The 14,886-nt window shown below is 39.4% G+C and overlaps 1 protein-coding gene across 2 annotated transcripts in view; it reads right to left on the bottom strand.

Moving 5' to 3' along the window:
* Window positions 1-14,886, bottom strand: part of COL8A2 (collagen type VIII alpha 2 chain) — a 396,338-nt gene that overhangs the window by 259,830 nt on the left and 121,622 nt on the right. For both annotated transcript variants that reach the window (XM_077295828.1, XM_077295830.1), the window contains exon 2: window positions 10,470-10,525. The gene's annotated coding sequence lies outside the window, so the exon portion shown is untranslated. The remainder of the gene's footprint in view (window positions 1-10,469; window positions 10,526-14,886) is intronic.

Here is a 14,886-nt window from a genome sequence, read left to right as displayed (position 1 = left end):
TATAAGCCTATAACTACATTTTAAGTTTCAGTGAAACCAACAAAGGTGGGATTGTCTTCCTTGATGCTCCAGGTGGAACAGGAAAGACATTTGTAATCAACTTGCTCCTGGCAAAATTTCGATAACAAAATAAGATTGCACTTGCAGTGGCATCTTCTGGAATTGCAGCTACACTTTTAAAAGGTGGCAGGACAGCACATTCGACATTTAAACTACCACTTAACCTGTCTCATAGTGACAGCCCCGTGTGTAATATTGCCAAGGGATCAGGACTGGCCAAATTGCTTCAAAAATGCAGTGCCATCATTTGTGATGAATGCACCATGTCACACAAAAGGGCTCTGGAAGCAGTGGACAGACTGCTGCAAGACCTGCGTAGCAACAAATATATCATGGGAGGAGTAGCTGTTGTTTTGGCAGGTGACTTGCGCCAAACACTACCTGTTATTCCAAGATCAACCCCTGCAGACGAACTCAATGCCTGTCTCAAAGCATCATACCTTTGGAGAAAAGTAAAGAAAATGTCACTGAACACAAACATGAGGGTCTACATGACAGGCGATGTTTCTGCTGGACTGTTTTCGAGCCAGCTGTTGACTATTGGAGATGGCAAGGCACCAGTAAACTCAACCACTGGACAGATCACCTTCCCAATCAACTTTTGATGCATTGTGACTTCTATTGAGGAGTTGAAAGCAAAGTTTTTTCCAAACATTCAACTGCACTTCAAAAATTCTGGCTGGCTATGTGAAAGGGCTATTTTAGCTCCCAAAAATGACAGCGTCAACAAGATCAATCTTCAAATTCTAAATCTTCTTCCAGGTGTGTGCACAACCTACAAGTCAGTGGATGCAGTAATAGACCCTGCTCAAGGATTATTTTATACAACTGAGTTCCTCAATTCCTTGGAGATACAAGGACTTCCTCCTCACAACCTCTTTCCAAAACATGGAGCGCCTATTCTGCTATTGAGAAATTTGGATCCACCAAAGCTGTGTAATGTAACAAGACTCTTGATTAAGAACCTGTTTCCACATGTAATTGAGGCAACCATTTTGACAGGATGTGCCACAGGAGAAGATGTTTTCATTCCAAAAATTCCTCTCATTCCATCTGATTTGCCTTTTGATTTTAAACGCCTCCAGTTTCCTGTTCGACTGGAATTTGCTATGTCCATCAACAAGGCTCAGGGACAGTCCTTGAAAGTAGCTGGAATCGATTTACAATCTCCATGCTTTTCTCATGGTCAACTTTATGTGGCCTGTTCAAGAGTTGGAACAGCCAAAAATCTGTTCGTCTTTGCACCTGAAGGAAAAACTAAGAATGTTGTTTATCAAAAGGCTCTCGAATAAGTAGTAGAAGATTACTTCACATTACTTGGCCAATTTAGTTAAATCTGTGTGGACTATCTGTGGTGTTGAAATATATGTTGTAAAATGCTTCTATTAGCTTAGTTTTTGCCTTTTAATAATTACATTTCTATCTATTTGTTTTGTGGTTTTTGTGTGCAGAATAATTTTTTTTTAACACATTCTATTTTGCTAACAGCAGTTATTAACCCAGGCGAAGCCGCGTAGTACAGCTAGTATATAAATAAAGTCACAGTGTAGTGATCATTTCTGATCTTGTACGGTGAATACCACATCTCCTGGGCAGGGGAGGAATCAAAAGACAATACTGACATCACAGCAGGGGATCACTGAGGATTTATTTTGTGAGGTAAAATATTTCACTGACTGTTTTTAAACAATATTTTGATATTGTTGTTGATGGCAGATTGCTATGAGCCCCACCCTGTGGTCAGTGCTTATAGCAAGCCTGTAATTCTGCTGCATAGAGGTGATCTGAGCATCACCTCTATGTAGCAGAGGCGATCACACTATGGCAGCTTCTAGCCTCCCATTATTGAAGCATGCCGAAAGTTAAAAAAAGTGTTTAAAAATATAAAAAAGAATAAAAAAGCATAAAAGTTCAAATCACCCCCCTTTCGCCCCAATCAAAATAAAACAATAATAAAAAAATCAAACCTACACGTATTTCTGCGTTCAGAATCGCCCGATCTATCAATTAAAAAAAGAATTAACCTGATCGATAAACGCCATAGCGATAAAAAAATCAAAATGCCTGAATTACGTTTTTTTGGTTGCCCCGACATTGCATTAAAATGCAATAACGGGCATCATTAAAAAACATCAACTCAGTATGAAAAAAATAAGCCCAACCCGAGATCACAAAAAAATGGAGATGCTACGGGTCTCAGAAATTTGCGCAATTCTTTTTTTTTGCAAACTTTGGATTTTTTTCACCACTTACATAAAAGAGAACCTAGACATGTTTGATGTCTATGAACTCATAATGACCTGGAGAATCATAATGGCAGGTCAGTTTTAGCATAGAGTGAACCTAGCAAAAAAGCCAAGCAAAAAACAAGTGTGGGATTGCACTTTTTTTGCAATTTCACCGCACTTGGAATTTTTTTCCTGTTTTTGAGTACATGACATGGTAAAACCAATGGTGTCTTTCAAAAGGACAACTCATCCCACAAAAAAATAAGCCCTCACACAGCAAGTTATGGCTCTGGAAAAAAGGGGAGCGAAAAATGAAAACGAAAGCTCGAAAAAAGCTCCAGTCATGAAGGGGTTAGAAACCTTATGTGATACAGACTTTTGGAAAACATATTCGTGTTCAGCATGTCAAAATCTATAAGATACAATAACATTTTCTCAGGGGACAAGAATTTCCCTAAAATTTGTTGCGCGGTGTTACCGGATGCACTCACAGCATGCTGCGATTGTTTTCTCATGCCGAATCAGCATAAGAAAAAAATGCAGATCTGCACTGCCCAATAGTATAACATTGGTCGGAGTGCTATCGGATAAAACATCGGATAGCACTCGGCCATGTTATATGTACAAAGAGCATGTTAATATAGGGGAGACCTGTCTGAATGATAGAAAGATTAGGAATAGTCTCCCTTTACCCATAAGCATTTCAGGGATTTTTGTGAATCACCATCCACAGACAGACTCTGCTAATTATGGCAACTAACTGCACAGTTAACCAAAGTCTTCTACATCATGGTTCTTAATAAAATAAAATGTATTCACATAGAAAAAATGTTGACAGTCAGACTCAACTTACAACACTCTCACAATTATCCATCATAAAGTTATGATAAATTGGTGAATCCTGAAATTCGATTTTGTTCTTGTTCCGTACATTAAATCTACTTCAATATAAGTTCTCCTATCCAAAGCTTGACTATAGAGAGTGTTAAGGGTCAAAATGCGCCGAGGCCTCGACCAAGAGCTGATTGATTCACTTTGGCCCAACTTAGTTAAATGCAACAGGTTAGAGGTATACAATTATTAGATAATTAAAAATGAGAGTGAACACCACACAATTTTAATTATAGTCCCACCAACTCTCCATACATATGCTATAATTACTGACCTCTTCACTCTCAGTGATTTTTCTGAATAGTTCTGAACTTCTGTTTCCATGGTAATCTCACTCGCACTTTGTCACATGTCCTTAATTCAATCCTCCTTAGAGTCTATCCTTATGATCACATGCAGAGTAATAATAGGATAATATCTGCATAAAAACCCTCTGAACGCTTGTATTCTACAAGTGTCCTCAAGAATAGCTTTTACTGAAGAAAATCTCAACAAAACTTGCATTTGTACATTGGCTGGATCTTTTATTTGCAAACAATCAGTCACAAAAATGCCACACGTCATCAAGCCCATTTTATAGGAGTATTTGTAACAGCCGTCTAATACAGTTCTTGCTACTTGCATTGCAGATGGTACATTACCTGGCCAGGGAGCAGGTAATACAGCAAGGACTCAATTCAAGACCACGGCAGACACACAACCTTCATGTCGGGCTGTTGACAGATTCTGGTTTGCTGTTCTCACTGTTTTGCGGCTCATGCATACAAGGGAGTCTGATTAGCTCCAGAAACCAATATATGTATTGTGGCTCCATACCACACGAATAACAGGAGCAGTTCAGTAATGTGTAAATAATTATATTGCATAGTTCATATGGTTGAAAAAAGATTTCTATCAAGTGCAACCAAGGGCTGGGAAAGGACAAAGGAAAGGGGCACTGTCGACACAGACAGAAAAGGGCCCCTGTGCAAGAACAATATATGGGCCCTTTGCAGCCCAAGAGCTCCAAAAAATGCAAAATTACACCTGCTTTGGAGGTAGAAATGGGCTTCTTTACCTCTTGGGTCCCTGTGCAGCCGCACAGGTTGCACCAGTGATATGTCCACCTCTGGAAAGGGGCACGTGTACAGTCATGGTTAAGACGTGTCCCGTCTCTTCACTCTCCCGCTCCCTCGTTCACTCCTGCCGATGCCGCACAATGTTTGTTATGGCTTAAGTGCTAAATAAAGGACACAAATTTAGCTGAAGATAAAGGGTGAGTGCCGCATTTCTTCTTCTTTTTGCTTGCACAGTCATGGTTAAGGCTGCCGTCACACTATCAGTATTTGGTCAGTATTTTACATCAGTATTTGTAAGCCAAAACCAAGAGTGGAACAATTAGATGAAAAGGATAATAGAAACATGTTCACCACTTCTGCATTTATCACCCACTCCTGGTCTTGGCTTACAAATACTGATGTAAAACACTGACCAAATACTGAATGTGTGACGACAGCCTAATAGTTTTGAGACTGACAAAAATGTTGATTTCCATAAAGTTTGCTGCTTCTAGGGTTTTTAAAAATTTTAGTCAGATGTGTCCATGATTGCTGAAGTACAATTATAAGCATTTCAGAAGTTTATAAACTTTTATTAATAAATGCATCACGTTTATGCAAAGTCAATTTTTACCATGCTGACCCTTTTTTCAATACTTCTGCAAATCTCTCTGGCATGCTGCGGGTTCAGCTTCAGGGCCAAATCCTGACTGATGGAAATGTTTCTTGCCTTATCGGTGCTTGGAGTTTATCACAATTTCAGAGTTTTTGTTTGTTTTGGTTTTTAAGGCGCTCCCCTTCTCTCTCTGGGCAATCATTCTTCCAGATGTCCCAAACAGTCTGAAAGGAGCTTCATCAGAGAAATAATGTAGCAGGAAGTACAGGGATTAGACTGTAGATGAAAGAGATAAAGTCATTTTCTCTGATGAAGACCCCTTCAGACTATATGGGACATCGGCAAGAATGAATGTCCGGAGATGAAAAGGTGAGAGCTACCATGAGTCTCGTGTCATGCCAACAGTAAATATTTCTAAGACCCATTCATGTGTGGTGTTGATTTTCATCCAAGGAAGTGGACTTATTCACAATTTTGCCTAAAAACACTGCCGCAAATAAGGAATGGTATCAAAGCATCCTCCAAAAACAACTTCCCCTAACAATACAAGAGCAATTTGGTGATGAAATGCTTTTTCCAGCATGATGGAGCATCATATCACAAAGTAAAATTGATAAATAAGTGACTTAGTGAACAAAATAATGAAATTTGGGTCTAAGGCCAGGAAAATTTGCAGATTTCAATCTCTCATTGAGAACTTTTGGACAATCTTTAAAAAGTGTGTATTGACAAACAAAAACACAGAAATCGAGATAAACTCCAAGCACTGATAAGGTAAAAATGACTTGCTTTTAGTTTAAACATCCTCCATCCAAGAACAACTTCTTTCAACAATCCAAGAGCAATTTGGTGTTGAAAAATGCTTTTTCCAGCATGTTGAATAACAAAGTCACAAAGAAAAATGATAATGCATTCAATTGGTGAGCACAACATTCAAATTTGAAATCCATAGCCAGAAATTTCCTAAGATTTCAATCCTATACAGAACTTGTGGTCAATCCTCAAAAAGAGAGTGGAGGAATAAAATCTCAGAAATTGTGATAAACTCCAAGCACTGATTAAGCATGAATGGGTTGTCATCAGTCACAATTTTGTCTAGAAGCTGATATCCCGTAACCAGGGCAAATTTCAGAAGTCGTTGAAAACTAGGTTAAAACTGTAAATGCAGAAGTCTTTGCATAAACTTCATGTACCGTATTTCTTAATAAAAATTTTAAATTGTATTAAAAGCAAAGAATTATACTTCAGTAATCATAGGAACATCTAACCAAAGTTATTTAAAAACACTAAAGCACCAAACTTCAGTTTTTGCTGACTATACAATGACAATGATTGATCTAGTCCTCCCCAAAAGAACAAATTGTTCACTCCTTGTCCCTCCCAATTGTCATTCTAATGGATAAATCATTCAGGAAAGAATATTTTATATTTACATAAGCATTTATGTTTTTTCCTAAATAAGAATCCAAACCTGTTATGAAAGCATCAGTGGTTCTTGCTTTGACCTGCTCTTGAGTTAGACTTTCCTGGTCTCCTTCTTATAGTAATACCCCATCCTGGTCCTATTCTTATTGTATTGTTCCAACCTGGTCCCCTTCTTATAGTAATGCCCCATCCTGGTCCCCTTCTTATAGTAATGCCCCATCCTGGTCCCCTTTTATAGTAATGTCCCATCCTGGTCTTCTTCTTATAGTAATGTTCAATTCTGGTCCCCATATTGTAGTAATCGATGGCTTATGACGTCACTGCCTTCAGCGTGTCAACATAAGACGCTGGCATACTGATGTCAGCTGCAGGCCGGAGGCTGGCATTGGTATTGCTGTGCAGATACAAATGAAATAAAGCTTTAACATTGGCAGACCCCATGACCAGGCCATGATCGTCAAGGGTTCTACAGTGCCTGCGGGCCACAAGAAGTAGCCTCAGGGGCCCACATGTTTGAAACCACTGAGTTAGACTATTACGCGGTGTTAGGTGTCAAGTTCCCGCCACTGCACAGGGGGAATCTCGAACCATGTCCACTGTGGTCTCCCATTCTCCTCCAGCCACAGTGGAACCTGCTCAGCAGAGACGTCAATCCCAGCATCTGGCTCAAGCTGATACTGTGTGCTTGGGTACTGCTGCCTTTCCAGGCTCTGCCTTTGTAGCCAGCACTGTTCAGCAGCGAGCAGGCATTTCAGGGACGAAGGCCTGCTTTTCCCACACTGAGCATGCCCACGGGACGACCTCCCATTGGCCCATCAGGAAGGTCCCGGAGCGCTACTACTCTAAAAGGTTTGCATGGCCACTCGGCCATGAACTAGTGTAAACTTATTAACTTGTGTGTGTGGATGAATGCCTGTCGATGGATGAAAGCTACGAATCATTCCCATCCCTAGTGTTGTTGCCTGCTTGCGAATGGTAGAGCTACCTAGAGCCTGACAGTGCTATACTGCACAATTGCACAAGTTGCTAATCCAGTTAGCAGCAACCACCAGAGTGGCGCCGTGTGCGCTTTCCTAGCCCTACTTAGTGTGGTTAGTGGTGTCCGCCAGAGTGGCGCTGCATGCACTCCTGTTACTTTAGTTTCCCTGGCACCGCAGTAGCGGTGTCGAGCGCAAGAGATCTAGAGGGACTCTTACCCTGAGTCTTGGGGCAGAGTTCTGTGTCGCCTTGCTTGTGCTCTCTGTGCGGTATCGTGGCCCTGTGATGCAACAGGGTTTGCTTCCTTCATACCGGGTGAAGCTAACCCGTGTGTGTACTCACATTATACCGCCATCTAGACGGCATTACCAAGCAGCAGGTGTCTTAGCTGCACGGTGGACCCCGGACTGCAAACGCACCTTATATCATCTCCAATTATTATTTGGTGCATTCCGCCAGTCCTAACAGGCAGCTTAATTGTTCTTATGGTAAAGAAGGCTGGTTACCTGTGGAGAATGAACCATTCTCTTTCCAGAGGGCATGGTCGACGCTCATAGCAAGTGAGAATTTCTGCTACACATAAGCAATCTGATCATTGCCTGTGTGTAGGAGAGGCGATCAAAGTACTGCAGCTTCTAGTTTCCCATGAGACTATTGAAGCAGGCAAAAAGTAAAAAAAAGTTTTTAAAAATATAAAAAAATTAAAAAAATATATAAAAGATCAAATCACCCCCCTTTCACCCCATTCAAAATATAACAATAAAAAAAATCAAATACACATATATTTTGTATCACCGCGCTCAGAATAATAAGAAAAAAATTTGAAATTCCACAATTACGTTAATTTGGTCGCTGCTACATTGAAATAAAATTCAATAACAACGATCAAAACATTGAATCTACACCAAAATTATATCAATAAAACGTCAGCTTGGCACCAAACAATAAGCCCTCAACCAGCTCCAGATCACAAAAAATGGAGATGCTACAGGACTCAGAAAATGGCGCAATTTATTTTTTAACAAATTGTGGATTTTTTTTCATCACTTAAATAAAAAAATATATACATGTTTAGTGTGTGTGAACTAAATCACCAGGAGACTCAATGACAGTTTTAGCATTTTGTAAATATGTTTAAAAAAAAAATTGTGAAATTACACTTTTTTTTGCAATTTCACCGCACTTGGAATTTTTTTCCATTCTCCAGGACACGATATGTTAAAACCAATGGTGCATTCAAAAGTACAAGTTGTTCCGCAAAAATCAAGCCCTCACACGGCCATATTGACGGAAAAATAAAAAAGTTATGGCTCTGTGAAGAAGAGAAGCAAAAAACGAAAAAGCAAAAATGGAAAATGGCTAAAGGGTTAAGGGGTTAATGTTTGTTAGGCTCCTGGCATGTATGAACATACACTTTTCCTTCCATTTTGCCACATTTACTTTCCGAAATGTTAATTCCTGATTTTTTTTGTGTGCTTTTCTCTTCATTGTTTGCTGCACATGGATCTCCCTATCCACTGACCTACTACTTTCCCATTGTCCAATTCTCTATCCTGTAATAAAATCTGACCTTTCTCTAATATACCCCTTTATTTTCTTCCTTGCCTTTCCCGCTCTTCCCTAGTTTACATATTCCAGCACCCCTGATACAATTCTTTCTCCCAGAACAGCAGACATCCTTCAAATTTTTCAGCAGAACTCAGATTGCGCTACAATAAAACTCAGTCCAGTGTTCTAAGAGTCCAAATCCTTCCTGACACCAATACTTAAGCCATGCATTTAACTTGTTAAGGTCCTATTGTCTCTCCTGGATTGTGCATGGCATGGGCAGTATTCCAGAGAAAACTACCTTGAGGCTTTTCCCTTTAGCTTTGCAGCCTAATTATTTAAAACTATTCTTAAAGATTTTCCGGTTACCACATATTGTGTCATAGGTACCTACTGTACGTGGACCATGATAGCTGGATCTTCCCAAGCACCAGGCCATTTTCATTAGTTTTATTTTTTTTGCTGATGAATCCCAATTCAAAACCTATGTCTTATTGTATGTATGTGTTAATGGCACACTGTATGGTTTATATTGAGGTGGTTTTCAGCACCATAGCTAATACATATTATTTGTCAACAGTAATCTGTCAGCAATTTCAAACCCCCCCTCTTTAACCATGTATAAGCTTGTGTAGGTCATTGAAAAATAAATGCATTGATACTTTTTTATTTGCTGTTCATTATTCCATAGAAATCCATGACTTTATCATTATGCAAATTAGTCGTTAGATGCTTCATCCAGCCCAAAGCATCTAATGAAAGTCTGCCTCCCCATCCTTAGCGCCTGACACCCTATGATTGATAGCCGACATTAGGCACTAAGCAGGAAATCTTGCATCTGCACACACTTCCGCAGTCTTTGTGCCTGCGCTGTACATTGCACTTGAGGGCGCTTGGTTTACCACGCTTCTATGCAGAGGCTGCACATTGATGCTGTACATCCACAGGTGTGACATGATGTGAGAGGGTGAAAGAAGTTTGGGTAGCACATTGGCCCAGTTGTTAGTGCTGTCACTTTGCAATTCTGAGGCCTTAAGGCCAACATCTGCATTGATTTCTTTTAGGTTCTTCCCATGTTTAAGTTGGTTCTTCCCACACTTCAAAGATTGGAAATTAAGTTTGTGAGCCCCAATTGGGACAGTGATGATAATGTCTGTAAAGTTCTGTGAATTATGCTCTGTGTGCTATGTAAGAAAATAAATACATTTTGTGCCCCTGGTTACGAGGGGTTAAATGTTCATGGAGCAAAACCAGGAAAGCAAGTGCAGCTGCTCTCCATGGTGCCATTTGAGTTAACAATGTCTCATACCAATTTAAGCTAGGTCTACAAGGTAACATGTGTTGCACGACAGCAATTCTCAGTAAAGTTGCACTACAAAAACATCTGTGCTATTTGCTGTGCCCCGACTATTTTAGGGCTCTGATTTCGCTGTAAAGAACCACGAAGTTTCAGATGAGTCACATGTGATTTGCGTCGAAGTCTATGGCAAGGGTGTTGCATGCGACATTGCGTGCAACGACAGAAAATCCAAAGAATTTGTCCCACTTTGCCTTTTTTAATTGAGTTCAGTTTTGTTTTACTACTTAGCAAGATCAAGTATAATAGTAATACATCAAAATTCTACAGTGTAGGCACAGAGGAAGAGTATGTCATAAACTCTTATTTACTGAACTATTCAGTCTTACCTGGTCTTGTCACAGCGTTTGCAATAGCACTTGCTCTGGCCAAATTGCAAATAGATCTGTAATTTAGAAAAAATAAATCAGAAAATGTTTGTTTTTGTTGTTTAGTATTGTTTTTACATAGACATTTATATAGTTTTTTTTTTATTACAGTCTAATTATAGTAAGATAGCTGTAGTACAAAACTTTCCTTATGGTACATAATATACACCACTGTGATTAATTACACCAATAATCTAAAATAATACATGCAAGCAAGACTCACTTTCACTCACTACCAGAGATGCACATATCATATCTAATAATGGTCAAATAAAATAAATTATTTGTGTCCTCACCTCAGGATAAATTTAATTAAAGAAGCTCTGACACTACACTGCATGCACTGTAGTGTAAGTGTGTTAATATATTCACCTACCACCATCTTTACAGGTGTCCAGTGATGTTCTGCTCCTCTTCACAGTGACATCACTGCTCTTCAAACACTCCGAGTCACTCTATGCTCTATGGGTGAGCTGGAAGATCCTTTAACAATGTAAGTCTATAGAGCCTTGTTCTGACGCTCCAGAGAATTACACTGTCAAAGCCACTTCTGGGTCACACAGAGTGCAGTGTGACATGGAGGGTCTGAAGAGTGCAGACGTCACTCCGAAGAGGAGCAGAACAGTGGTGAACACCGAAGAAGACGGTTTTAGCTGAGTATATTAGCACACTGAAATTGCATTACATACATATTTACACTGTTGAAACAAGAAAATAGATCATGGGAGAGATTGTTTCATGCTGAAATCTGAAACAAAAGCCATTTATCCAAATTCAGTACAAAATCAGGGTGGTCCTAATGGTGGTAAAACCACAGTTCTTATTTTAAGCCATTACCTACAAATTATTGCCAAGTGATATTTCCTTTTTTCTTCCTTTCCAAAGTTTTTTATGTTAATAGTTGAATGAAGCTTTTCTATTCACACATTTTTGCTGAATCAATGACCTACTATCTTAAATTAAAATATTTTCCCTCTTAGTTTCAGTTCTGGTAAATGCTAATTGATGTTACTTTTCAACATTAATACTGATAATAATTCAAGTAATTAAATGGCTATACTATTTTAGACCTTAACATACAGTAAACTTTCCAATACACATTAGATGGTTTGAATGATTATTTGGCCAGCAGCCACTGTATCTCGCCCAACTGTCCCATAAATAGGAGTGCTCGCTCTGCCAAGTGCTCCTATGTTTTCTATGATAGAGCCACTGGCAGACATCTCTGGCAGCAGCTTATCTAAAAATAAAACAAAGGAATCAGCAGTCCAAAATCAGACATGCCAGATCCTTATCTCCTCTGACATCATCTGTCAAATTAGACTGTCAGCCAAACTCGCCGATATTAGCTGGTTTGACTGACATTATGTGCCTTAAATGGTTTTTTTCCATGAACAAAGTACATTTTAATCAGTAGATCTTGGAATAATAAGATGCTGCTTTCTGTGAGGTAAAACATGTTTAAAAACAGGCAGGGAAATGCTTTACATCACAGAAAGAATCATCTGTGATTACGTGCTGTAATGTTTGTATACTCTTTTCCTTCGTTCCCTGCCCAGCAGATGTGGTATGATCAGACCATGTTCCTGTACGGTCAGACACAGCCATTACACAGTACACAGCAGGGGCACATTTATAAGATTATCTCAGCACAGGAACATTTTTTAGCACATCCAATTGTGGAGCTTCTTTTTATTCCAAGATCTACTGATTAAAATGTACTTTGCTTGTGAGAAAATCCCTTTAAACCTTACATTAAAAGCACCCAGTGCAATTATTTCACATTGCAAAGGCTATTGATAAAATGAAGGTGTACTGAGTTTACAACAAAAACATTATATTAGCTTAGTCAATTAATGAGGCAAATAACCATCACCAGTGCTCCTGTTGGCAGCTATTTTTGATTGATAGCTACTGCGCACCTACTGATTTCAAAGGCGCTGAGCTCCAATATCACCCATGGATAAGTGTGAGACAAGCAGACATGTTTTCCAACTCCAAGAAAACCCACTGTGTCTCACTGGTTTGGATTGGATTAATATATATACATTCACCTTCCACCCTGGGTGAAACAATGATGAACGTTATCCAGCAATCTCCTTTAGTATTTCACGTTCCTTAAAGTTTCTGAAAAAAATCCTTAAAAAAATCTCCTAGCAGTGTATGTGTGTCAAAGATGCCTTCAAAATCCCGATTTTATGCCTATAGTGTCGGCCACATAAGTACCACTTCCAGTGCATTAAACAGGTGGTTCTTTTTTTGTTTGCCACAGATGGCCCCATATATACCTTTCACAGATTGGGTCCCTAATACCACTAGCTAAAATTCTCATGGTCTGTAAAAATGAAGCTCAATGCTTTTGCCATTCAGCATTTTCTAAATCAGTCAATCTTTAATGGATTTGAAACAAAATATATCATATCGGTGGATTTGGGCCGTGAAGATCTTTGAAATTGGATCCTTTACTGCCAGCACTGGCACACTTATAGAATCTGTTATTAACATTTATTGTAATTTGAACAATACCTATATTGTCAACATAATATTCCCAAAAATAATATACCTGTGTGTTTCACATTAGTAAAGTAAATGGAAATCATAAATAAAACTACAGTAAATCCATAAGCAGTAATGCTACTTTTTGTTAATAGTTCTTGGGAATGACCTCAAAGAACAAAAACACAGAAATACGTTCAAAGTCCCTGATGTGTCCGGTTCAGACCACAATACACAGTTATGGAGGGCTGGAAAATTCTGGAATTTCAATCAGTATGTAAAAAGGAAAAAAAATCTAGGTCTTTGTCTCTCACCCCCTCCTTGGCTCGTGGAAAGACGGTTCAGTTGCCAAAGCCTTTACCGTGTTCTTCTGAAACTAGACTTTTTTAAAAGAAAAAAACTCTCTTCAAAAGCTCATGGTTTGAGGAGAGGAGCGTTTTTCTTGTCAATAGAATAGTTTTGGGAAATAGTCCCAGTTGTGAAATACCTTTGTAACTTATTTATTTAGAAATGTACAAAGGAAAAATATGTAGGCATAAAAAATCTTTGTTTTTTCCTTGCATCTTTAAGAATCAACAATATATAATTGCCATGCATTTTTAGAAATAAAACAAAAGAATGTAGTAATATATTTCAGATGGTTTACTTCTGTATTTGTCTTTGCTAAATGTGAAAAGAAAAAAAGTATCCTTACTCCACTTTACTTATTGAAGCAGTATAGTGTGATTTTCTTGTTTTACCCAGATTGTCTTTTCTCTCCCTATATCCTAGATTTTCATCTTGCGGTTTTGTACCTGTTAGTAATCCCTGAAAAGTGTCAATCTCCCAAAAGGTTGCCAGGCTATTAATAACAGATCACAGCTGTTTGTTTAGCCTTTCCTGGTGATTTTATGAGGGCCCCCAAAAAATGACATAGGGTCCACCTATAAATTAAACAACAAAAGGCCAAACAGACAGTTGTGGGTGGATATTAATAGTCTGGTAGGGGGTCAGAGATATTACCCCCCCCCACCTGGCTACCAACATCAGCCCTCAGCCGGCCCAGAAATAGGGCACATCCATAAGATGCCCAAAATCTGGCGCTTAGCATCGCACTTCCCACTTGCCCTGTGGTAGTAGCAAATGGGGTAATAGGTGTTGTGAATTTGCTTTTTGCTCCCTCTAGTGGTTACTAGTTTTTTGACTCTGGTTTTTCTGTCATTCCTTTTATCCGCACCTGGGTCGTTAGTTAGGGGTGTTGCTATATAAGCTCCCTGGACCTTCAGTTCAATGCCTGGCAACGTAGTTATCAGAGCTAGTCTGCTGTGCTCTTGTCTACTGATCCTGGTTCCAGTTATATCAGCTAAGTCTGCCTTTTGCTTTTTGCTATTTGTTTTGGTTTTGTATTTTTGTCCAGCTTGTTCCAAATCTATATCCTGACCTTTGCTGGAAGCTCTAGGGGGCTGGTGTTCTCCCCCCGGACCGTTAGACGGTTCGGGGGTTCTTGAATTTCCAGTGTGGATTTTGATAGGGTTTTTGTTGGCCATATAAGTTACCTTTCTTTATTCTGCTATCAGTAAGCGGGCCTCTCTGTGCTAAACCTGGTTCATTTCTGTGTTTGTCATTTCCTCTTACCTCACCGTCATTATTTGTGGGGGGCTTCTATCCAGCTTTGGGGTCCCCTTCTCTGGAGGCAAGAAAGGTCTTTGTTTTCCTCTACTAGGGGTAGCTAGATTCTCCGGCTGGCGCGTGTCATCTAGAATCAACGTAGGAATGATCCCCGGCTACTTCTAGTGTTGGCGTTAGGAGTAGATATATGGTCAACCCAGTTACCACTGCCCTATGAGCTGGATTTTTTTATTCTGCAGACTTCCACGTTCCTCTGAGACCCTCGCCATTGGGG

Source organism: Ranitomeya variabilis, chromosome 3, assembly GCF_051348905.1.
Source record: "Ranitomeya variabilis isolate aRanVar5 chromosome 3, aRanVar5.hap1, whole genome shotgun sequence".
Lineage (NCBI taxonomy): Eukaryota > Metazoa > Chordata > Amphibia > Anura > Dendrobatidae > Ranitomeya > Ranitomeya variabilis.
This window is presented reverse-complemented; position numbering and strand designations above follow the sequence as displayed.